This window comes from Camelus ferus, chromosome 1, assembly GCF_009834535.1.
Source record: "Camelus ferus isolate YT-003-E chromosome 1, BCGSAC_Cfer_1.0, whole genome shotgun sequence".
NCBI lineage: Eukaryota > Metazoa > Chordata > Mammalia > Artiodactyla > Camelidae > Camelus > Camelus ferus.
The window spans coordinates 95,506,841-95,532,907 of record NC_045696.1 but is presented as its reverse complement, the minus strand read 5'-3'; the positions used below and the strand labels follow the sequence as shown (position 1 = coordinate 95,532,907).

Sequence of the window (26,067 nt, the reverse complement as noted above, 5' to 3'; positions counted from 1 at the left end):
AAGTTTGTTTTCTATGTCTGTGAGTCTGTTTCTGCTTTGAAAATAAGTTCATTTATGTCTTTCATTTTTAGATTCCACATATAAGTGATATCATATGGTATTTTTCTTTCTCTTTCTGGCTTACTTCACTTAGAATGACAGTCTCCTCAAAAAACTAAAAATAGGCTTACCATGTGATCCAGCAATCCCACTCCTGGGCATGTATCTGGAGGGAACTCTAACTCAAAAAGATACGTGCACCGCAATGTTCACAGCAACACTATTTACAATAGCCTCAGCATGAAACAACCTAGTGTTGATTGCTGTTAGACAAACTAGTTGTTTCAATTTTGACTCTATGTATTGTGTGCGTGTGTGTGTTTGTGATCATACACATGTGTATGCTGGCAAACGCACAGACATACAAAATTGAAGTGTTTTTTATAAATCAAATACAACACGGCCACATAACTGTTGGGGAGTTAAAAGCATTTTTCTCTAGCCCTGACCCTCTCACCACTTTGCATTATGAGTTTCCAACTCTAGACTATAAATTGTTGTAGACGGAAACTGTATCTACCTTCACATTTAGTTTAGTTTGGTACCTAGAACATTGTAGGAAGTAAACATTTGTCAAATTGAATGTAATTGCTTCTTCCAACTGCTGCCTCTTTCTTTTCTATTCCTTCACACATCTTGCGAAAGCAGTCTTCTCTCATTCATTATTTAGCCCTGTTTTAGACAATATCCTTCTCATTCTATTGAAACTGTTTACATCTAACAAAAATGAACAATAATCATTTGTTTGCCTAATTCAGTAGCTCCTTATTAGTCCTCATCCTGTTTGACCTCCTTGCAATATTTAGCAGAGTTTCTCCACACATTATGTTTGAATTTCCTTTGCCTTTTGTCAGTCTACTTCACCTTTTCCTCTTCCTTTCTCCAAAATCCTTTTCTCTTTGTGTTTACCGTGAAATTCGGTACTAAGGAAGGTCTGTTCTCTTTTCACTCTACCTGCTCTTTCTGAACATTTTCATTCCCTCACAAGGCTTCAGCTCCCAAATCTGTTTTGAAGATGTCTTCAAATCAATGTGCAAGTCTCAACATTATTTTCTGAATATTTTCTTTGCATATCGAGCATCTCCATTCAGACATAGTATAATACAACTTAAGCTTAAAAACAAATAGTAACAACAACAAAAATGGACTCTGGGTAGCTTAGGCAAAAACAAAGGAAGGAAGGGAGGCTTACTGCAGTGATTACTAGAGAATTTCAGGAGCCTCAAGGGTGGAATGTATGGCTGCCACAGGAGACCAAAGTCCCAAGGGGAAACCAGGAATATCCTTCCTCCATTTGTCACCTGCACCTCTCTCTGAGTATTTATGCTTTCTTTCACCCTGGTAACTAACTTCTTGTACTTTTTAGCCCACATGTTGGGATGTGACAACTGATGTTCACCAAGTTTATATATCCTCAGTTTCAGACATCCAGAGAGGAACCAACTTTGCTTTCTCTGTTTCAATTTAATAATTGGAGGCAAGGACTCTTAGTGGCCCATTCTAGGAAGATATTACCCACCCCAGCCAGTCCATTCTAGCCACAGGAAATTTCCATTGTACAAACGATGGCTGCTTCAAAACCACATGAATGGAGAAGAGAATGTCTCAAGGACAGGAGATGAGTGAAGAGATGAGACATGCTTGGCTAGAATAAATAAGAGGTTTCCATCACAGTGTCCCATTGGCACATTAAACTCTTGTGCCAAACTCATTACTATCCTCCAACCCAGCCTGACAGAGAGAAATCTCCAGATCCCTTCAGTAAGTAGATATAATCTTGCCCAGGTGTTCAAAGTGGAAATTGCTGGGTTATCTTTGACTCCATCCTCCACCTATATTCAAGCATTTTCTAGTCTATCAGTTGTAACATTAAACTTTCCATGGCCTCATGTTTGCCCAACCCCAGTACCACTGTCCTCTCACAGCCTCTTATCGCCTGCCTCCTCGCTAGTCTCTGTGACCCTGTCATTTGCTTCTCCGATCTTGTCCATACTAGACTAGCAAACTATGTCGCGTCACTTCTTTATTTAAAAACCATCACAACCTGTAGAATAAAGCACAAATGGCCCGTCTTTTATGTCTGGCCCCTCTTCATTCAGAGAAGCCCACCACTATCCATAGATATTCGTAATCTCATAAACTATATTATTTACTCAATCTCTCGCACTTTTGTATATGTCAATTTCTAACCCTGAAATTGCCTTGTCTTCTTGTTTATTTGACAAAATCTTTCTCATCCTTCTGGATTTACCTCAAGACCCAGTTCAAATATCATCCTCTCTGAAAAACCTGTCTTGACATTTTACATCACCAAGGAAATATTCTTACCTACCTGGTCTTAACTCAGTAAAATACTTTCAGCATCTCTTAGTTTTTCTACAGTTTATTTGCTTTATATATTAGCATTTGGACAGCCCAATGCATTTTATACTTTCCCCTCTCCTAGAACTTCACACAGGGTCTGGTGTGGGGAAATAATTACACGAATATTCACAAATTTTAAAATATGAATATTTTCATTATTCCATGGGCTCCTTTGGGTATGTAAATTGTTAAATTATGAGGAATCTGTTTCCAGTAGGGTGCATTATACGGAATTATTCAACTTAAAAATCGTTACTGAGTTCTTTCTATGTGATCTATGGCACTGCTGAAATAGCGCCCCCACCAAGCAGTTTCCTCTGTAGGGCTGAGAATGACATATAAACAAATAACAGTATTATAAACCAGATTATAAATGCTAGAAGTACAAGAAAGCGCCTATGGTAAAAAAGAGAAAGGAAAGATTAATTTTGGTTGGAAACTGGCTTTCAAATAAAACCACATAAAGCAGAGGGGCACATACTCTCAAATGGCACCCAGAATGGTCAACTAAATGAACACTGTGGTGTTTTTTTTATTATTATTCTGCATGAATGTGGTACATGGTGTACAAATTCCATTCTCTAAGTACTAAATTATTTTTGTTAATTTACAACCACAGTCATGATTTATCATGCCTATAAAACCCACCCTAAAACAAATATTCTCAAACACACAAACACTTACTTACACATGCACGATTGCCAACGGTGGTAATTTCACTGGCAGAGCTTTCAGCTCTACATTTGAGTTAAAGGCGAAGATTAACATGTGTTAAAGTGAGGGTTTGCTAAGGCTTAACTATGGGTGTTAGATTTCCTATATAAAGCAGTTAGTCAAATACTAAGCCAAGACAAAAGTGTTTGTTCTTCACTTTGGCTTCCAACCCCAGGCATCATGTATTTAAGAGCAAGCGTAAAGGCAAGGCCTTTGGAGAATACAGCATAATGTTGGCAAGCAAGTCATTCCCAATTAAGCAAACCAAATCTTGAGACCAAAACTATAATAAGTGGTCAGAGAACTTAAGAGAAGCTCAATGTGTGATGACGCCTTATTTTTCTCATTTCATTGCTGTCTTCCCTGTCTCTCATTAAGAATTAGCATTAGATGCTTTGTGGGATCAGATCAGAAGTGCACAGAGGATTTAGGCCTGCTGTAAGAGCACTTGCCTTACAGCCTCCTTGGGCTTGGTAGCAGCTGTCCGAATAAGCAATCCTTGTGATTTTAGGAAAAATTAAGGAAGGTCTAGTGGTGACCTCAACTACCAGAGGCCTTAATGCACATATCAATTCATGTAATAAACATTACTTCAGGGAACAGAGAGAATAACATCTTCACATTTACTAGAGGCAGTTTAGCTGGCTAGACTTGGAAATTGTTTCATTTTCCTTTAAAAAGAACAAAAAATACATCTTTTCAGGCTGTCACAATTGGCTACCGAAATAAATAAATCCATGAGATTGACTTTTCCATCAAACGTTTGATAAATGACACTTCAATTTCTTATTCAAATTCCTCATTGTTGGGCTCTACTATTTTCATTTGTATTATTTTGAAAATGCGTTTTTAGTTCATACATATTGAATGAGTGACTAATAATATACAGATATATTCCTAAGTGCTTTTATTCTTGATTATTTATGACATCTATTTTTTATTCATCTGGCAAAGTAAGGAGCTCTGGGGAGCAAAATGACCTTTTTATCCATGATCGGGGAAACAATGGAAATGTGTTTTATTTGAGTAATCTCTCTGTTGACCAGGATTCTATCAAAGATCATCCCAGACGAATAACTGTTATTTGGCCAGACACACCAGGACAGATAGCGGTCAGTGTCTGTTTTGATTAGTCAGTGCCCGGATGAATAGTTACAGTTAATAGTTACAATTACAATTATGGGTATACATATATGAAAGTTACTTGCCTCACATTATACTGTGCCTTTTCATTTTTTTAGGTAAACTCACTTTCAAGGCCAACGAAAGAACACTCGGAAGTGATCCTCATGTTACTTTGGGCACTAATAGCTTTCACTTTTTGTGCCTGCTTCTCTACCCCTGCCCCCATGGCATTACCCACCCTGTCATTCTGATATGTGTTCTTTCCTCTTTCAGTTCTCAGAAGCAGACTTCATATGACATTTATTTCACTTAATCTGGCCAAAAAAAAAAAAAAAAGAAAAAAGAAAGAAAGAAAACCTCAGTGTATTTTTTCACATTTCACATTTTAAAAAATTATGTATTTGCCACCCTCAACAAAGATTCGGATGCCAGGAAGCTGTAGGCAATGTGGTGTGTTTGGTTAGTTATTCAATCCGTGTACATTGAGGCTCTACTCTGAGCTCGGAATAACCAGAAATATGATGACAAGTTGAAAGAGACAGATTGGGGCCTATCAGCTGGGTTATGGTAGAATCTTGAGTTATCGAGTTAACTCACTCTACTAGGAGCTCTGATTGGCCTATTTGGGGAAACCAGGAAATGTTGGCTGTAATCCTGCCTTCAATAATCTTCACGTTTAAGACTTTTTTTCCCTTCACCTTTATACCTCTTCATAGGATGGTAAGTCTGATGGCAGCCTATTATTTCATTTCTCAATGCAGTACTTTATCTGATGTCACCTCTTACTTAGTATGTAAGTAATTCTGCAGTTCATTAATAAAAAGCACCCAGAATATGAATTCTCACAGTAAAATCATCAATGTCATCTCTGCTTTACAGATGAAGTCACTCACAGCCCAGAGACTTGATAACCTTCCCAAGGTCTCACATCTGTTAGCAGCAGACCTGACATTCTTATCCTAATTCTATCAGAAACTTGACTGCAATGAGTCAGAATTAATATTCAAGGACCATATTTTGGTCTATTTGGTTCATATTAATTAAGCTATTATTAATTAATTGATTAAACTAATATTGATAAGTTTACTTTTTCATAGTTAACATACATTTCATTAATTTGTATAAAGTTGTCCAGTTCCTAGGATTGCATGGCTGCGATGCTCTAACAGTCAAGGGAATGAGATTTACTTACTGTTGTACTCCATGCTCATAATACTTGTTGTCTAGATATAAGCAAATATGTACACTTCTATGTAACGGGACTCAGAGAAGAGAAGATGGAATGAAACTTGGTAATTAAAAATTCTACATCTATTTCCAAAAATATTGATTTTAAAAATCTGTACTTTAAACCATAAGAAGCAAAATGACTGATGTCAAATATTTAATTTTCCTCCAGAATTAGAATTTTAAGTCAGTGGCTGTTTTCAGAATGAATGCTGGTTCCTGTTGCTTACCAGACTACGCAAATGGATTCGTTATACTACCTACTTTTGTTTTATTAATGACTTACTATCCTTTGGCCAGAAAATGCAATGCTTTGTGTTAGAATAACAAACAGAAGAGGAACTGGTTTCAACCACTGTATGATTGCTTAAAACATTATAATTAACCATACTACATTTGTTCTCATATACAAAAATAATAGAAGGGACAGCTAGTGACACCTCAGAGGAACAAATAATTCAAAACTGCATGCAAGTGTAAGTAGTCTGACTACAAAGGAAACAGCATCTAGTGCTTGCTTGAGAATATTTAGCCTCTGGATTGTAGGGGAGCACCAAAGGTAAGAGGGACCACAAGCAAATAATATTGTAGGATTCTATTGTTTTTCTTTTAATAGACTTCCCATATACCCTCTGCCCCACACATGCATAGCCTCCCCCATTACGAACATCTCCCACCAGAGTGGTACATTTGTTACAGTTAATAAACCTATACTGATGTACCATTATCACTCAAAATCCATAGTTTACTTTAGGGTTCACTCCTTGTGTTGTACATTCTATGGGTTCAGACAAATATGTAATGACAGGTATCTACCATTACAGTAACATACAGAGTATTTTCACTGCCCTACGAATCTTCTGTGCTCCACCTCTTCATCTCTCCTCACCCCAACTCCTGGCAACCACTGGTCAATTTACTGTCGCCGTAGTTTTGCCTTTCCAAAATGTTGTACAGCTGGAATCATGTAGTATATAACTCTTCATATTGGCTTATTTCACTTACTAATATGCATTTAAGTTTACTTCATGTCTTTTCATGTCTTGCTGATGCCTTTCTGTTTAGCTCTGAATATATTCCATTGTCTGGATGCACCATGGTTTATTTATCCATTCACCTGCTGAAGGATACCTTAGATGCTTTCAAGTTTTGGCAATTACCAGTAAAGCTTCGATAAACATTCCTGTGCAGGTTTTTATGTGGACGTAAGTTTTCAACTCCTTTGGATAAATACTAAAGGAGCATGATTGATGGATGGGACTCTTGTTTTTAACCAATGGGATTTAGATGGTCAGTGGGAAAAAACTCATAGTTTACAGAGGTTTCATTCTTCACTATTTCTATAAAATTTTAGGGAAAAAGTGTTGTGTCTCAATTCTCAAGCGATCTGCCTGAAAGTCATAAGTAATATTTGTAGCTGAGCCTACCTGCCAGAGGTTTGCCATCTGTCATTTTTCTGTAGAATCCTGCCTGTATCTCGCAAGTCAGGGCTTCTGATATGGTGCTTCCTGTGACTGTGCTTACTGAGGACTGCATTCTGTGCTTCTTCCTTTTCCCATGTCATCTATGTGTGTTACAATGAGACCAAAATATGTGCTCTTCTAATTACTAGATCAGTAAACACTATTATTCTCCAACACTATTATCACTGTTTTAAACCACTAAAGAAATTATTTTAATTTGTATTTTAAAGATAGAACAATAAAATTGTTCTATTACCAAAAAATTAATTTCTATATCCTTTTCATTTACAATAAATAATGAATAAGATAGTCAAATGTTTGCAAACATGTAATTTGTGTATTGACAAAATGCAGCTTTGAGTTTCTATGAGATTCAGCATATCTGATCAAATGATTAATGAGAAATAAATCATTTTATAACTTCTCTAGGATTTCAGAGATGATTATATTTAACCTCTTTTTTCTTTTAATTCAAGAAGTAATTTAGATCTGAACTGGTGTATATAAAATAAAATGTGATAGAAAAAGAAAGTTGTTACGTAGTGAAGACCTTTTCACAAAGAACACTTTTGTGAACTCTTACTGTTTAAGATTTATGGTAATACACGTCTATGGTAATCCGTAGAATTCTACAGGTTGATACGCTGATGAGTTAAGCTCCTAATGTATATTAAAGATGTAAGGTTCTGAGACTTCAGTATTTCAAAGTGAATTCATGAAGATGGCTCAACAGAATTTCAGACCAGCAAGAGTTTTCCTTTATTAATTCATTAATCCATTATTTCACTATATTTTGTTGTGTTAAGCACAGGGATTGCAAAATCCAGCCCACGTTAAGATATGTCAGTTTGGACTCTCACCTAGACTATTGCAACAAACCTCTAACTGGACTCCTTGTTTCTGTGCCTTCTCACTCGGCTCTATTTTTCCCATTGAAGCCAAACTGATTTTTCTAAAATCTGGTTTTTACAATTCTACTCAAACCCTTAACCAGAAAATGGCATCCTGTTGAATTTAAGATACAATGTAAAACCCTTAATCTGGCCTTCTAGGTTCTTTATGGTCTGACCCTGCTTCCTCCAGCCTCACTACCACGTGGTCTCCCTCTGCACACTAAGCCACAGCTTCTGGTTGTGGGCACCGGCTCTTCCACTCTTTGAGCCTTTGTTTTTGCCTGACATGCTCACCTTCACATTCTCAGCCGCCAACTCCTACTTATCATAAACTCTCAGCTGACAGACACTTCATCAAAGCATCATTCCCTTAATTAGATCATGTCTTTCATATTTACAATAGTGCCTACAGGATTTAGCATAATGCCTGGCATAAAACATGGACTCAAAAATTAATTAATGCTTGATTAGAGCGTGTGAATGCTCTAATGGTACCTTGACCAATGCAAGCTTCTCCTTTAAAAAAAATTAAAAGTAATTTACCGATCTTTAGTCTGCGTGTCCAATTTCTAAGTTGAAATGCATGAAGATGACTAAAAGAGGGGACTTTTGGAAAGACTAATATAAAGATCTTACAACCTAGAGAAGGTGAATGTAAAAGCAAAAGAGGAAAAAAATTTTTTTAAATTATTAGAAAAATAAGTTAAAATGAGGGAAAGTGGAGTATCAACTTTATTTTAACAGCTATTCTTGTAAATCTCTGCATTTTCAGTGTTATTTTTTAATACCCTGGATTTTTCTGGCAAGTAGACTGTCTTTCCTTCCAAAACATCACACAGGAAATGCCTTTCATTGTATACTCCAGGGTTTCCAGGTCCAAGGCTTTCATTAGTCTCAGCAGTTATATACCCAAATTTACCCTCTAGGTTCTAAGATCAGTATAGGATCAGAGATGCTCCTGCCCATGTGAATTCATTTATTACTTAATCCTGAATCCATTTTACTTCTTCATTAAAAGTTTCATTCTTCTGAAACTTGAGAATCAAGGCACTTTCTACTCATGTTACATGTCATGGAAATTTACACTAAAAACATTAAGTTAAAAAACCAAATTTATGTAGGTGTACAAAGTGTGATGTGTTTTCTAAGGCTGATCTGAATTAAAAGTACTCTAGCTTTGAAATAAATACAAAAATATGACTTCTAATTGTACAGGAACAATTTTAACAGAATACCAAATCAATTTGAACCATTATATTAAAATATGTAATTTTATTTTCCAGATGAATGAATAAAAACTACTTTGTTATCTCATTTATAGTTACCTTAAAATTCAGCTGCTTTTGGTACTGTGATCCCAAATCAAAGTTAAAAACGTATTTTTCTGAGTATTGCATTTAAAGATTACCAAAATGATATTTTAATAGGAACACAATTAACATCTCATAAGAAATTAATACAAATGTGTCTGTTCTGTCGTTATAATTCACTAAAGTCATAAAGTAATACTACTTTAAATTATTTAATTACTGTTTAAATTATTTAATTGTTTTTCCTTAAGGATTTATTTAAATATGTATACTTTTCACTGCAGCAGATGAAAGAACATAATTCTTATTCCCCAAAATGTCACTTCACTGCACAACAGAGGTGAAGTACCAAAAAGACCCCCTTCCCCCCAAAAGTAGATGAATATTGTACAACTTTTTAAAAATGTATATATACGTATAATTGGAAAGTGATAGAGAATGGTGCTCAAGAGGAGATATGTAGAAAAAATAAAAAACTCTAAAATAATAATTAAAGAGCTTTATTATTTAACTCTGAAAAAATGTTGAGGTTTTTAATAGCAAAGAAAAATCTAGCAGAGAAAAGTCTTGTTTTCTTTTCAGCATTGGCTTTGACTGTGAAAATAGTCAATGTCTTTGATGTCTTCAGGGACCACTGTTCAAAATGTAAGACTGTCAAATATATCATTAAATAAAGATATTTAGGGAAAAGAACATCCTATTCAGTTACATTATATATATTCAATTTCAATTTGCATAGTGAAATACATTGAAATCCTAACCCTCAATGTGATGGTATTAAGAAGTGGGCTCAGTGTGATGGTATTAGGGGGTGGCCTTTGGAAGGAAAGTAGGTGCTGAAAGTGAAACGTTCATGAATGGGGTAGTATCCTTATAAAAGGGACACCAGAAAGCCCTCTTGCCCTTTTCCCCATGTGAGGATACAACGAGAAGTCAGACCTCTGCAGCCTTGTGAAAGAGAGCCCTCACCAGAAGCTGACCACGCTGGCACTGTGATCTCAAACTTCCAGCCTCCAGCCTCCAGAACTTTAAGATCAATTTTTGTTGCTTAAAAGCCACCTAGTCTATGGTACTTTTTATAGCAGCCCAACTTGACTAAGACACCATCATGCATTATTCCCTTTTCATATGAAGAAAAGCTACTGTTTCTTGAAATTGCCTCTCATACTAAATTCTCTGTGTCTTATAGTTTACCAGGTATTTCTTAGAGTATCTAGCTAGACAATCATACTTACTGCAAATAATTTTAATTATATTTTCTCTTCTAGTTTTTATGCCACTCTTCTCTTTTGTAATTAAATGTAACATTCTACCAGGATGACATTAAATTTCATGATAATATTGATGGAAGTACTCCTAGTATTTTTTAGTTAAGCATGATTCTATATTTCTTAGAAATACATTTTTGCCATGTTAAAAAATACTCATTTTTGTTAATTAAAAGTTTCTACCAGGAAGAAAGTTGAATTCTATCAAAAACCTTTTTATTTGAAATCTTTGGTGGGAGGTAATGAAGAAAATTAATAGATTTCCAGATATTAGTTATCATTGCCTTCCTAAGATCAAATACAATTGGCTGGGGTATATAACTCAATTAATATGCTGCTACATTCTATCTGGGATTAATTTCTTTAACATTTCCATTACTATACATAAGAAGAACTACTTTGAAATTTTTTCAGTACCTAACAGAATGTTGACATTGACATTTTTGACAAAGCACTAAGATAAAATATAATGTACTGGACATTCCTATATTCCAAAGTAGGTGTTATACCTCATGTAAGATTTGTAGTAAAAACATCCCTAAGCTGGCAACACAACTCTTAAAGCCCTGTGTCTCCTTGAGGAATATAAATGATTGAGAGTTGATATCAGAGAGAAAGTTCTGTTAAAAAAATAATTTTTTGAGAGCATTAGCAATGTGTTGGGAATCTCAGTCCCAGAGCAGGAAAGACTTGGGCAGTGTCTGGTTCTTGTGGTGAAAGGAATTTTAAAGAAGCTACTTAAAAAGCTTTAGTTGTGTTTCCTCCAAATTTGTAACTCGTCCCTGAAAAAGCTCAAGTGATCCTTGAATGAAGGCTGAAACTGGGAAGTTACTTCTTTCTCTCCAAAAGTGAGTCAAATGTGGATTAATCATGGTGACCATATATGTCCCAAGTAGAAGTGTCATCCTGGGATTATTTTAAGTATGCCCCATCCAAGAAGGCTTGCCTCTTTAGGGCGAGAAGTATCAGCTGGCAAGGATACAGGGTATTCATCCCAGAAGAAGATCCTCTATGAGTGGAGATAGACCTGACAAAGCAAAGGCTCTATCCATGGTACAGGAGTTGTAGAAAAAGGTACTCAACAGAGAATTCTTAAGAAACGCCCCCAAAGTGCCCAATAAGTGAAAAAAAAAAAAAAAAAACCTTTAAATATCTGTAATTTCTAGAAATCACATGGAGATATCTCAGATAGGTAGAAAAAGTCAAATATGAGCTTTCCTACTAGCCTTACCTCTTCTCTCACACTTAAGTCTTCTCTCGATTCCACCCTACCTACTTTGACTCTGATGGTGTTGGATTAAGAGATTTTAAGTGGAACAAGAAGTTAATGAGAAAGAAAGAAAAAGAACTAAACACCTGCCTTCTCCTTTAAATAGTCAGCCCAAAGAAAGCCCCAGCTGGAAGGGAAAGAATAAGATTTAACTTAAATTGACTTCAAAATGTTGATAATTACACCAGACTGGATGTTTAAAAGATCTGCAATTTAAAGGAACGGTCAGAAAGTAATGGCATCTAGTTCTACTTTTTCTTCCAGAAGCATAGAAAGGACAGTGCTCACTTTAAGCAGGTTTAAAAGAATGATGAGAGTCAAAAGTACATTTGCTTTTTTAATTACATACTAAGAGTTCTTCGTGTTCAATGTACAGTTAGATATTGGTTTTGTATCCATAAAATGCAGTCTCCAAGAGAGCATTTAGAAGTTTCTCTTCTTTCTTGGAGCTTTAGAACAGTTTTTATAGACACCTAAACCACCTTTGCGGGATCACAGGGGATAATTGCCTATTTACTTTTCTTCTCTCCTTAGAAATCATTTTTTGAGGAGACCCAGAAACTTATGTGATCTATTTATTGTTCAGAGGCCTCTGTCTTCTTGACCCTTGTTGTAATATCTTAACTTTGCTATTATTACTCACCTTCCAAAGACCAACAGAAAAGCATGGTGGTCAACTAAAATTAAATTCATTATACCTATTCTATTAAGGGAAAACTTTACCTTGACAGAGTCTTAGAGGTATCTGAGAGGCGAACATCAAGAGAAATAAATGTAGTAGTGTATATTTGCTAATCCCAAACTTCTAATTTATCCCTTTCTCCCCACCGTTCCCCTTTGGTAACCATAAGCTTGTTTCCTATATCTTTGAGTCTATTTCTGTTTTGTAAATAAGTTCATTCTTTATTCTTTTTTTTAGATTCCACATGTAAGTGATATCATATGATATTTGTCTTTCTCTGTCTAACTTACTTTACTTAGTATAATAGTATCTAGGTCCAAAGGCCTTATTTTTTAATATAAAATAGATAAACAAAAAGGACCTACTCTGTAGCACAGGGAGCTGTGTCCTGTTCACTATCTTGTAATAACCTGTAATAGAAAAGAATCTGAAAAGGAATATATATATATATATATATATATAACTGAATCACTTTGCTATGCACCTGAAACTAACACAACATTGTAAATCAACTATACTTCAATTTTAAAAAAGTTATTTTCAAAACAAATAATAAAGAGAAATACAGGGTTTTAGGGCCTCCATTGTATCACTGTAATTTGCATCTTAAAGGGTAAGAAAACAGCTGTAATCAGGCAAAGTTGATGATTGGTGAGCACAGCAAAGTGAGGGTGAAAGAAGATTTTTTAAGTAGGTCTTGATGAGCCAGCTCTGAGTCAGATTAGTAAACTATCTTAGTTGTTTCACACTATTATCTATCAAGCGTAAATTTTTCCTGAAGCAGTAGCTAAAAATTTTTGGCTTCTTAATATTGTTTAAATATGACTAAATAAGTATGCTCAATCACAGAATTTTTAAGATCCATACAGAAAAATATGTTTAGTCCCAGTATTATTTAACATAAGTAAAGGACTTGTGTTGGTTCTAGTTCTCAAATTCAGTCCCACAGATTTAACTCATAGAAAAGGAAGTGTTTTGGAGTTACAAGAAGGAGTTATACACCCTTAATGATTATGCGTCATTGAAAGAACACACAGCAACGTAAGGTAGCATGGGATTTGTTTGATTGGTTGCAGATTGACAACTCTCAGTATTCCTGGGATTCATAAATGACTTTAGAAATAGCTTATCATGGCAAAAGATAATACCCTAAGCCTAAGAAACAGACCTTTTCCTTTACTGAGAGTTTTTCCTTCTTACAAAAAGAGAATTTGAGCTCCTTGCCCCCACTGCTTCCATGAAGGGCATCTATTGGGCAGAGTTCTTGCCAAGCTTTTCAGAAATAGTTGCCCACCTGTCCTTTCTGCTCAGCCCACACAATAGCATGAGAATAAAAAGATGAAAAAGGAAAAAAAGTAAGAGAAAGAAATAAAATAGTTCACCAGAAGTATAAGGAAATCATCTCATTAAATTATGAAATCTAAATCGCAGTTCAGTGTTTTCTGGAATAAAATAAAAATCACAGACTTTTCATCAAGACAGAAACAGAAGGCTACCACCACTGAGTCTGTCATGTAAACTTTCACCTTGATGTTTTGATCATACTATGTCTCTGGCACATGCCCCCATTTCTGATCCAAGTAGCCGGTTCAGGGGAGCCATTTTTCTTTCACCTACAATGCCAAAGCTGGAGCCATAACATCTAATAAAGAATCAGCTGATATCGTGTTCTACAGAATGTTTCTGGGAAATTGAGACGTCAGGACCCAGTCTGTTTAGTGTAAGTTTCCAAAGGAATTTATGTATCTATTCTGGATTGCAAAAACTGCCATTCTGGAAATTTGCCATGAATTGTCCAGTAGCACATTATCCACAAGGTCTGAATGAAGACACACTTAATGTATGTGAGACCCAGATGCTAAATTCTACTCAAAACTCTGCAAATTAATAAAGCTGAATTACCCTACATTCATAAAAACATATTTAGTTACTTAAACAACATTAGTCAACATGAATCTACCATTTGTTGCAAATGTTATTTAAAGCAATTTAAAGGCATAATTTTAAGTGCAATTTAATATTTATCTCAAATCATTTTTATCTTCTTAAACTTCTTATCCTTAATAAGTCATGGGGGAATGTCATAGCTCAAGTGGTAGAGCGCATGCTCAGCACCCAAGAGGTCCCAGGTTCAATCCCCAGTACCTCCTCCAAGTGGAAATCAATGAAGAAACCTAATTACCTCCCCCTCAGAAATCAAACAATACAAGCAAAATGTGTGCTTTCATTTGCTCCACAAATCTGTCTCATCCTAAATAACAAGTGAGATTACAAAGATGCACCTGGTAATTTGTCCAGTCATCCAGCACAGAGTTTCATAATACTTTGGGGCTGGATAATTATCTGTTGTAGGGGGCTGTCCTATGCATTGTAGGATATTTAGGAACCCAGGGGAGGAGCAACTCTCAGTTGAGAACTGCTGTAGCAGAACATTGTCTTCCCAGATTGCATATCTTGCAGCAGCTTCTATCTCAATCCTAGGGAGCCCACTGATTATCACAGATTATGTCTAAACTAACTGATTCTTAGTTTACCTTTCCACCTTCTTCCATACTCTAACATACATGACAGGAAAGAAAAGGTTAAGGGGTTGAGATACATCTAGGAGCACCTGTGTATTTGTTTTCTTCAGTTAGCAGGTTTATTTTCCTGCCAGAGGACTTAGCTCAATACTTTCTTCCACCCCTTAGAATCAGTTATGAGTTCTACATTATAGTTCCATGTCCAATTCCAATAGAAAGATCCTACTAACCAAGACCTATCTGCATAAAATGTTGTTCTCAGTGACAAATTTTATCAGTTTAATACTGTGTCTTACACAAAACAAACCATTCTGAACACAATAAAAGCATTATTTTTGAATTGAAATTTATCTTGAGTTCGTGAGAGGCTGTTATTGGGAAATCATGACGGCTGTTCACTCTAGACTGAACTGCTAGTCAGGAAGAGTCACGAATTCCCCATTTTCCGTTCTCTGAGTGCTTCCCGCATTCCCGTGTGGGTGATTTATGCAGTGGCAGAGTGAGTCTGATTTTCCTCCTGCTTCACTTTCAAATTGCAGCATGAATATTTTCAGATCTTGATTGGTGGTTCACAAAAATTGTAGTTAGTTTCTTATTTCAGGAAAGTCTTTCACTGAAATGTTTAGCTTTTTAAACAAATCTTTGCACAACTTACATTTTCAGCTTGTTTAGTAGTGGCAGAATATTCAGGCAGAATACCTGAATACATTTGGAGTGAGAGGGGAATTAGAAAGAAAAGAGGTAGCAGCCAAAGGCATAGCCCTTCAATGGGCTAGATGTCTCTCTGTCCACTACCAAAAACTAAAATCTATGGCATAATTTCCTTGAGATGTATTTCACATAAATAAATGCAGTGTGATAGAACAGCAACTGTGATAGACCAATGAGAAACTTGACTTCACCCCTTAAGACACTTAGTGTCTCTTTGTTCTATTCATAAATAAAGGTAAATAATTTTCATTAATCTATTCAATAAGAATTTATTAAACACCTAATATGAGTCAAACATTATATTTTGCGCTTAGAACACAAATTGTGGAAGATTTCTAGGTTGCCTACATAAATATTAATATATTAATATTCAAAAATAATTCATTTGATAAGCAAAATATTATACAGATAAAGCTTTCAGCATAAAATATAAATCAAAACATGAGAGCTTAGCAATTAATGACAATAGTCTCTGAGTATGAATTATATAGGATTATGCAAATTTATGTACTATATTTATATACATAAAACTTGCCCTAAAAACGTAAAAGACAACCTGAATAAATGGTGAGAAATATCATGTCTTTCCATAGGAAGGCTTAATATTATCCAGTTCCACATCAATTTATACAATTAAAGTAAAAACTCCTAAGGAACAGAGAAAGGAGGTATCTAATACTTTGGTTATATTCAGTGTGATACTAAGTCGAGAATATTTTAGAAATATTTATTAACTCTAAAATGATCATATCCTTGACATAGCATTTTTCATTTCTAGATATTTATCCTACAGAAATAAGTGCCAAAGTATAATAATACATATCTATAAAAATATTCACTTCTGCTTTGTTTTGAGAGCTAAGAGTTGAAATTTCCAGCAATAGGGAAAAATCTCTGATGGGCGCATTTTAATGGAGTAACATGAAGCCATTAAAAATAGAGATACAGCTAAATTACCATCATGAAAAAAGGTTCAAAATATATTGCTAAATGAAAAAAAAAAGTCAAATTTCAGAGTAGTATGCATTGTGTGACATTTTTCTGTAAAAATAGGTCAGTAGCAGTATTAGCATATGTACAGTAAAAAAGCTGAAGGACTGTATAGCCAGTAACTAAAGGGGTGGGATTATGGAGGACTTTATTTTATTAATTTCCGTAACGTTTGAATTTTAACTTTTTCTTACTTTTGTAAATAGAAAAATTAAGACAGTATGAAAATGTGTGTCAATAACTGCCTTCATCATGATTTGATGTTAGAAAAATTATGGATCAATTTTTGCTTGTTCTGTTTTTTTATCAGTTAGAACTTACAAGCTGAGTAGCATTAACACTGTTAAACATTGTTATCCCAAGTTGTTCCTTAAATAGTTTTTAATGTCTTCCCTTGGAGAAAACATGAGCTGCTACAGAATAAGTTTGTCTAAACAAAGATGATTTAAGAACTTGTATTGTAAGGCTTACACTCATGGAGTATTTGACATATTTCTCTACAAATTTACCAGGAGTTGAACATTTTTCAGTTTCATTTTTTAATGACTGTATCTGTGTATAATTGCATTGTAAATGACTCTGATGAATTACTGGAAATTTTTCCTTGACTTCTTTGCTGTTTTTTTTTTTTCCCCACTGAATTTTGATGTCTTTGAATTCATTAGGTAGGAAAAGGAACCCATGAAACCCTAATGTAGTTGGATAGTTGCTCTACTAATTACAGGATGGAAAATGTGAATTATAATTACTTGACTTTAGAGAATGCTAAAGATGAGACCGTCCTATATATTGGCCAAAACAAGTGGTTCGGAAATCTTTTAAAAATCTTTTTTACATCTCCAAAATATCAGCCAAGGTGATACATGGTAACATCAGCATTTCTTTAGCCTTTATTGCAAGTGCTTTGTTTACTTCCTACTAACACATGACACAGACTTCAGGAAACTTGTTTAAGTTGGCTAAGACAAATAAGCTTTCACTACAGAAAGTTACGTGTAAGATTTCCTTATGAGCATGCTAATCCTGGTGCATTGTACTCTAGTCTAATGATATGCTGAGATTAAAATGCATGAAAAGCACTTTTTGGCAAAATAGAGAAAGTCTGAATTATGCAGGGTAAATTGAATAGGCTCAAGAGTGCTTTGTGATGTTCTTTACAAGCTCATGACATTATTGTCTTTAGCACCATTAGCATTATCTTGCCATCCTTTAGCCAATAAGGCAATAGGAAAAACTTCAGTGTTACAGAATAAACAATAGGAATGTTGTACAGACCGTTAGTCATTGGAATGAAATATTTATGCACTTGTATATATAAGGAACATCACCAATTGTACCTTCATGGTGGTCCAGGTCCAAATCTAAATATATGTGCCAATGCCATTTTGTCTGTTGCTAGATTTTTAAATAAAATAAAGGCAAAGTTGAATTTTAGTAAAATTCTGCTTCTTGGCCAAAGCAACCACACTTAAATTCTTAAAGCATTATTCTTAAATATGTTAGCCCATTCAATGGCCACTTCTCAGTTCATACATTCCCACTATAGCCCAAGGGTCCCAATGGAACTTACTGGTAGGATAAACTTAGCTTTACTAAGCCTGTTATTTGATCGTATAGACCAGGCTTCTAGCCTGTCCTTGGAATTTAAAAATGGTTTTTCAGAGTAGATGTCATCAGGGCAGAAGAATAAAAAAATTCCATTAGAGGGTCTAGTATGTACAAAGATTTAGAATGAAGAGAAAGAAGTTCAAAATGGATTGAACACAGAATTCTGTGTCTTTAATTCACTAACCTATTATATTCCCAAGGGTAAAAATAAGATTATAAATTTATATTTTCACTTTTTAATTTCCTGAAACCATCAGGCTCTTCATATTAAATACTGTTTTCAGGAAAATAAAATAACATGTTGATAATTATATTCCTTTAGGGAGGAGTCAAGGAAAATAGTGATTACACTTAAACTGTGCTCCATCCAGAGAACAGGTAGATGTTAACAGTTTGAGATAGCGTATGAATTTCCTAGGGCTCCTGTAACAAAATACCACACATTGGGTCCATGCCGATCTCCTAGCTTCTGGTGATGGCCAACGGCCCTTGCAGATACATCACTTCAGCCTTCACATGGCATTCTCCCTGTGTGTTTGTGTCTTCATATGGCAGTCTTCTTGTAAGTAAGCACACCAGTCATATTGGATTAGTGGCCCACTCTACTCCAGTATGACCTCATCTTAATTAAGTATATGTGCATTGACCTTATTTCAAAATATGGTCACATTCTGAGATACTGGGGGTTACAACTTAAAAATATCTTTTTTTCTGGAGAATGCAATTAAACCCACAAAAGGGGAAGATCACTGTAGACAGATGGAGAGAATTTATGAAAAATGGTACAGATGCTTAAAACTATTCAAGAAATTTCAGTAGAATGTTGTGATTGGAGCTTCAGGTGAGAGAGCAGAAATGAAGAAGTTAAGCAAGGTGTGGGTCAGACTATTAGGGCTTGGAGTCCAGCAGTGATGATTGTGGGCTTGGTGTAACAGGGAGCCATCAAAATTCCGTTTGCAAAGAAGAATGTGGTCTGTGTTTACTTCTCCAGGATCAGGTACTCAGGCAGGGATTGGAGAAGATTCAATTAATATTTCTTTTTATTTTTCAAGTTTCTTTAAAATCAAGGCCTTTTGGCAATCCTCTTTATAACTTTTTTTAAGTTCTGCAATATATTTCCACTTATATTAATGTTTAAACATAAATTTCTCCTGAGTACACCTGCTCCAGAATCCTGGGTCTCCTCTTATAAAAGAATAATACAAAAGATCAGTGCTGCTTCCATGTTTTTGTTTTTCAAACGTAAAATTCAGCAATGCAAAGAAAGAAAAAAGTATATGAAAAAACTACAGCTTTTTGACAAAACTTTCTGTATCTTTACTCAAATATCATAGGATACATAGAAAATTCATACATAAAGCATAGTTACAATATGTAAACACATTTAAATCACAATGCAAATATAATGTATTATTATTAGTATATTACATTAGTATTATAGCATTATGTTTACCTTTAGAAGTGTTAATTTTTTAAAAATTTATCCTTTATAATTGTGCGGCAAAGGCACTAAAAAGAAAAAACCTGAGTTAAGAAATATCCGTAGATCATATTGTTGCTCCAAATTAATTTCAGTGGATGGACATGTGGTGATTGATTCCAAGTGCTTTGAGTGTCCATAGAGTGATAGTTTGTGCTCACAACTTTCTGGAAACTGGTCTGTGAGTTAAAAGACAGGAAGATAATCAAATTTGGCTTAATTGATATCATGGAAGGGACCTGACTCTGACGAGCTTTGATGTCTCTTCTCTCTTAGGCTCTCCTAACTCAGTCAACTCAGTTGGAAAGAGTAGTGTCTGCTATCTAGGCAGGGTCTGGTTTACAAGTATTAACAATGAAAGCAAAGAAATGGACTTGGTGTTCAAAGGGCTAATCCGCATGTGAGCTTGGCCTGTACAATGAGAAAGGAGCTATTTCCATATCATCACAGGACCAGGAACAGCCAGGCTTTGACAGGGCATCGAAAATGTGGGGCGTCTTGCTGGTACCTATTGTACTCTTGTCACAGACCTTGAAGCCAGTGGGCTTGGATAAATACAAAACTGGGCTTCACGTGGTGCCCTTCCATTACACACATGTCAATATGTGGAGATTTCCACCTAAGAGGAAGCCATGAAAAATGGAAATTCAACATATGGTCAATGAGAGCTGCAAAAGCCATGGAAAGGAACCGTTGATCTCCTGAGGCTTTCAGTGGCACTCTTAGGTAATTGCTTAATTGAAATTTTATTCCTTTCATTGAACCTCACAGCAAGAGTGAATCTACAATTATAAAGCAGGTTTTGATATTTCATTCCTGTCCTTTATACCAATGTTGGTGAAGATGGAGCATTAATTAAGAGAAGCTATAAAACAAATTGATCTGGAGGGGAAGAAAAGGGAGCAATGTGAGAGTGCATGAATGTGATTTAAAGAGGGGAAATCAGAAGCAGCACAGAAGAATTTTCTTTTCCCATCATATTGCTAACAGCAACAGAGGAAAATAGTTTACTGAAAAAGACTTCATCCTTTATGGGTAGATAAAAGGAGCAATGATGACAATGATTACAGTAAAAATTTTTTTTAAATCATAGTCCAAATTTTGTTATTTATAGGCCAAGTGACTGGAGCAATTTACTTTACCCCTAAGAGCCTCAAATACCTATAAAAGAGGAATAATAACTGCAAACTGTTTATTTTATAAGATGGTTGTGAAAATAAAGTGATTTATAACATGGGAAAGCATGTTGCAAATTCTAAAACTCGTGTACTCAGGGAACTGAATGACTAATTTAGAGAAGGAGTTAACGATTCATTTATTTTCTAATAGTGTGAGGGAGGGAATTAGGAGCTGGAAAGCAATCAATATACTCCTTATTAATACTCTAACAGAGTTTAGCTTTATAAAACTAGGATGTGATAGAATCTCAGTTCTTCTGCGACCAGCAATTAGACACAGGAAAGAATTGTAATAGAATTGAATCTTTAAGGTGCTTTTGGAGCTTATTTGCGTATGTCCTTAATATGAATAACTGAAAAGATTGAGTTGGCAGTGTCTCATGCCAACTCTCTGGATCTTAGGCTATTAGGGACATAAATTTATTATTTTATTTGTGAATAATCCCATGAGATTGCTGTCCAGCTCTCATTAGTCTCTTGAATGTTCAAAGGCAACATCTGCAAGTAGTTCTGCAAATGAGTGAAATTCGGGGTTTAAATAATTTTCCCTGTTCTATACAAGTAAGTATACTCTTCTTAGGAAATGGAACAAAATAAAACTGGTTTAAATGAAAATGACAGAAAGGGCCAGCTAGGAGAAGACAGATTTTCTCAGCCAACCTGAGTCTTTATTTTTTTCTCATCATTACAAATATATCCATGGTTTGAAGACCATAAGAAGCAAATAATTATAAAATAATAAAGAGATCACACTGGGCTAATTATAATTTTGCTGGCATATGATACTGAGTAATATTTTGTTAAAATAACCACATTCACATGTTTCTATCCGTGGCAGAGCCAACTGGATCCCTGCATGCTATCCATTCTTCCCTTCTGCTTTGGGAACAAACAAGCCAATGTTATTTGGAGCAGTGATATGTCTGATAAGAATGTCTTATTTCCCAATCTTCCTTTCAGCTACAGGCTTCAATATGACTAAGTCCTGACCAATGAGTTAAAGTGGAAGTTTTGGGAAGAGACTCCTGGAAAGATACCTTAACGGAGTGATAGCTACCTTTTGCTGTTTTCCTCTTCCCCTTTCTTGCTGTCTGGTAATGGATGGGGAAGCTAGTGCCCCAGCAGCTGTTTGAACAGTGAATTGCTTTGAGGATGGAAGCTATATACTATGTGATAGTAGAGAAAAAATATAGATAAAGAACATAGTGATTCTGGAATCACCATACCAGCACTAGGTTATATTGAGTTTTTTTATTTTTTTTATGTTAGAGGGGAAAATGTGATTTTTTAAATCTTTTTAAGTGTTTTTATAAATGCAGACAACTTAATCTTAACTAATATATAAAAACTAGAATATAAATTCCTTGAAAGCAGAGGTCTTTTCCATTTTCTTTAGAGCCTAAGATACAGGGAGGCCCATAATAGAGGCTAAAAATATTTGTTAAATTGAACACCTGAATCTAAAGCTTTACTTTGTATATTATTTGGATAACTATCCTCTCTACCTCTTCTGCTCTTTTATAATTTTTCCTGCATAATTTCCCAAATTATTTCCTCTGTTGCCTTTTTGTTTACGCTTCCACTGTTCCTAAAATTGATCACTGTAGTTATCTTATTCCTTCTTATTTAGATAATAGTCTGTCCCAATGGGAAAAAAAGTGAGCAAAATATAAATCCAAAGGACATGAACATTTTTCTTTGTTATTTTCTTTCAAATTGGGTTTAAATAGAGACCAAGAAGATGGGCCACTATATTATTCTTTAATCATGTTCCCACTTAAAAAGATAATTATAGCTCTGTCTTCCCAGATGTAAAATAATTATTTCCTACATTCTTATAAATGTTTTATAATGGAGCTATGACCTGAAAACGTGGATTCAAGTTTTATAGTCACTGAGAACTAAATTTGAAAACATCATGGTTTATACATTGAGTGGGTCAGTGGGGGATATATTTGCAAGAAAGTCTGAAGACCCCATGAGAAAATGACAAATCAAGTTGGAGGGTTGGTCCCAAATATTAAAATTTCCAGTCAGTCAAGAAACAAGAATCACCTCCTAGTTTCCAAGGAAAATTGTAAATGGGAAAATAATTTGTACTAGAAAAGGGGAAATGAATTAAATGCCCTCAGCTGATTTTATAAGAAACGTGATTCTCTGTCATTCAAATTGCAGAGCCCTATGCATTTGATTTTTTTCTTACATATAATTCTTATTTTTTATTGAAGTGTAGTCAGCTTACAATGTTGTATCAATTTCTGATGCACAGCATAATGTTTTAGTCATACACATACATACATATATTTGTTTTTCGTATTCTTTTTCATTATAGGTTACTACAAGATCTTGACTATAGTTCCCTGGGCTATACAGAAGAAACTTGTTGTTTATCTATTTTATATACATTTTATATAAAGTATCTGTATATCTTGAGCTCCCAATTTATCCCTTCCCAGCCCCGTTCCCCCTTGGTAACCATAAATTTGTTTTCTATGTCTGTGACCTATGTATTTGATGTTGCATTTTTCACACTTTCCTAGGTTAAGGGATCATAGGATGAATTAAATGAGAAAAATACATTACTGTAAGAATGTAAGAAAATGAAAAAATGAGTTTTTTTACTGCTAATCTGAAAACTCAAATAATGTGTTTTTTTTCTTTACTCCAGCTACTTTTGGGGTTTTTATTCTTTTAATTTTTTCATCAATTTTACTACAATGTGCCTAGATGTGATATTTCTGGTATTTGTCATTTTAGGGAGTAGTAGTGCTTTGTAAAACCATGTCTTGGTATCTTTCTTCAGCTTTAGAAAATGTTTTGTCAGTGTCTATTCAACTACTGCTTCAGTCCCATTCTCCCTCTCTTCTGTTTCTCTTCTACACATGGTACATCTTGTCTGATATTCCTTATGTCTCCTAATCCCTTTCTGTATTTTCCATCCTTCTTTTCTCCTTGTGTTTCAGTCTGGTTATTTTATACTGACCTACACTTCTCTTTTCTTGTATCTAATCTGCTGATAATTTAATCACTGAGTGCTGAATTTCAGCTGTTGTATCCTTCAGTTCTAAGACTTCTAGTTAATTGTTTTGTATATATTTCCATACTTTCTGAAATTCTACATCTTGCCATCTATTTTACTGAACATATGAGTTACAGTTATTTTAAGTCTGTTTTATTATTTCAATAACTAGATTATCTGTGGGTCTCTTTCTAGCACCTATTTCTCTCTCTCTCTCTTTCTTTTTTTTTTTTTTTATTGTTTGGTTCTGTTCTCTTTCAGGCCTGGTGTTGTTGTGTTTAATTGAATGTTGAGCTTTGTATGACTGCAAGGTAAGAAACTCTGGATGACATTGTCCATTGATTCATTCTAGCCAGTAGTTAGAGCTGGGGCAGATTCTTTTGATTTAATCAGGGATAGATACATTCTGAGAACAGATTTCAAACTTGGTGAGAGCTGAAATATTTTCAGTTTGCCCATATTCCTAAAAATTTGTGGAGTTACCGTTGCCTCTCCTCCTCAGCAGACTCTGATTTCCAATTTGTGTTCCTCCAGTGCTGTGAGACTGCTAAAAAGTTTTTCTTAGCCTTTTTGCTTGCTTTCTTCTTAGTTTCTCAGTCTCTTACACTCTGGCAATTTCATGTTGACAAACACCTCACAGACAAGAATGTTGGCCTCACCTCTCTACAAATCCATTTTCTTGAGATCATGGTCCTTTGGGTCTGGCCTACCTTAGTAGTCATTATGGTTTTAACTCCTCATCCCAAGAGCATGGCAAAAATTCTGACCAGACACTTTCTGCTTAAACTCTGTGACCCATGCTATGAAAAGGTAAATAATATCAAATTCTTCAGTGGAAAAGAAGCTAAACAAGCATAGCTTCTCTCAGTGTGTTTCCCTTCTCTTTTGGATCTCCAATCCTTGCTGCCTCAATTGATCTGTAATGCCTAAATAAGCTAAAAAAAAAAAAAACTGAGATTTTACAATAGATTCTAAATAGACGATTTGTGTGATACAAGCTATTCCATCAGAGATGGAAAATATTTGGAACCAATTTTTTGACCTTTGGTTTTCCCTCTAGTCCTGACTTTTTATGTGGACTACATTGTGCCAATTTAAAGTTTTTCTTAATAAACTAGTGAACATTTTCTTATGTAACATTTTAGAAACACTGTCAAATTTCTATAAAAAAATATGCTACTTAGTTGCTTTGACTCTGATCAACAGGGAAGAAGTTGGGGAGAGAGACATGAATTCATCCCTACAGGATAATATTTTTTAAGTGCTTGGAGGGTAGTATATAAGAGAATTTGTTAAATTGAACATTTTTGTTTTGTTTTCCTTAAATAGCAATCCCAAAGGAATTAAATTACATTTTGGCCAGCTTCTTACATTTATTTGCCAATGGACAAGTCCAAATATGAAGGAATTCTCTTTTTATTTGGACTGATATAATTAGCCTGTCTAAAAATAGATTATTTATATAAGCATACCTTGGAGATCTTGAGGATTTGGTTCTGGACCACCACAATAAAGCAATTATCACAAAAAAAAGCAAGTTACATGAATTTTTTGTTTTCCCAGTGCCTGTAAATTTACATTTACACTACACTGTAGTCTATTAAGTGTTCAATACAGTATGTCTAAAAAAACAATGTATATACCTTAATTAAAAAGTACTTTATTGCTAAAAAAAAAAAATGCTAACCATCACCTGAGCCCTCTATGAGTCACAATTATTTTGTTGGCCTTAGCTTGATGTCGATTGCTGCTGACTGATCAGGGTGGTGGCTCCTGAAGTTTGGGGTGGCTGTGGCAATTTCTTAAAAGAAAACAGAAATAAAGTTTGCTGTGTTGATTGACTCTTCCTTTCATGAAAGTTTTCTTTGTAGCATGCAGTGCTGTTTGATAGCATTTTACCCATTGACCTTCTTTCAAAATTGGAATCAGTCCTCTTTAACCCTGCTGCTGCTTTATCAATTAAGTTTACGAAATACTCTAAATCCTTTGTTGTCATTTCTACACTCTTCACAGCATCTTCACCGGAGTAGATTCTATATCAATAAATCATTTTCTTTGTTCATCCATAAGAAGGATTCTTATACTCCTCATCCCTTAGAGTTTGATTTTGAGATTAGAACAATGTGGTCATATCTTCAGACACCACTTCTAATTCTAGTTCTCTTGCTATTTCCACCACATCTGCAGTTACTCCCTTCACTGAA

General features: G+C 35.0%; 1 long non-coding RNA gene across 1 annotated transcript in view; it reads left to right on the top strand.

Annotated features, from left to right (window-relative positions):
- Window positions 1-26,067, top strand: part of LOC116665710 — a 166,380-nt gene that overhangs the window by 118,341 nt on the left and 21,972 nt on the right. Inside the window, exon 4 of the long non-coding RNA XR_004322359.1 lies at window positions 24,125-24,174. This is a non-coding gene — a long non-coding RNA (uncharacterized LOC116665710). The remainder of the gene's footprint in view (window positions 1-24,124; window positions 24,175-26,067) is intronic.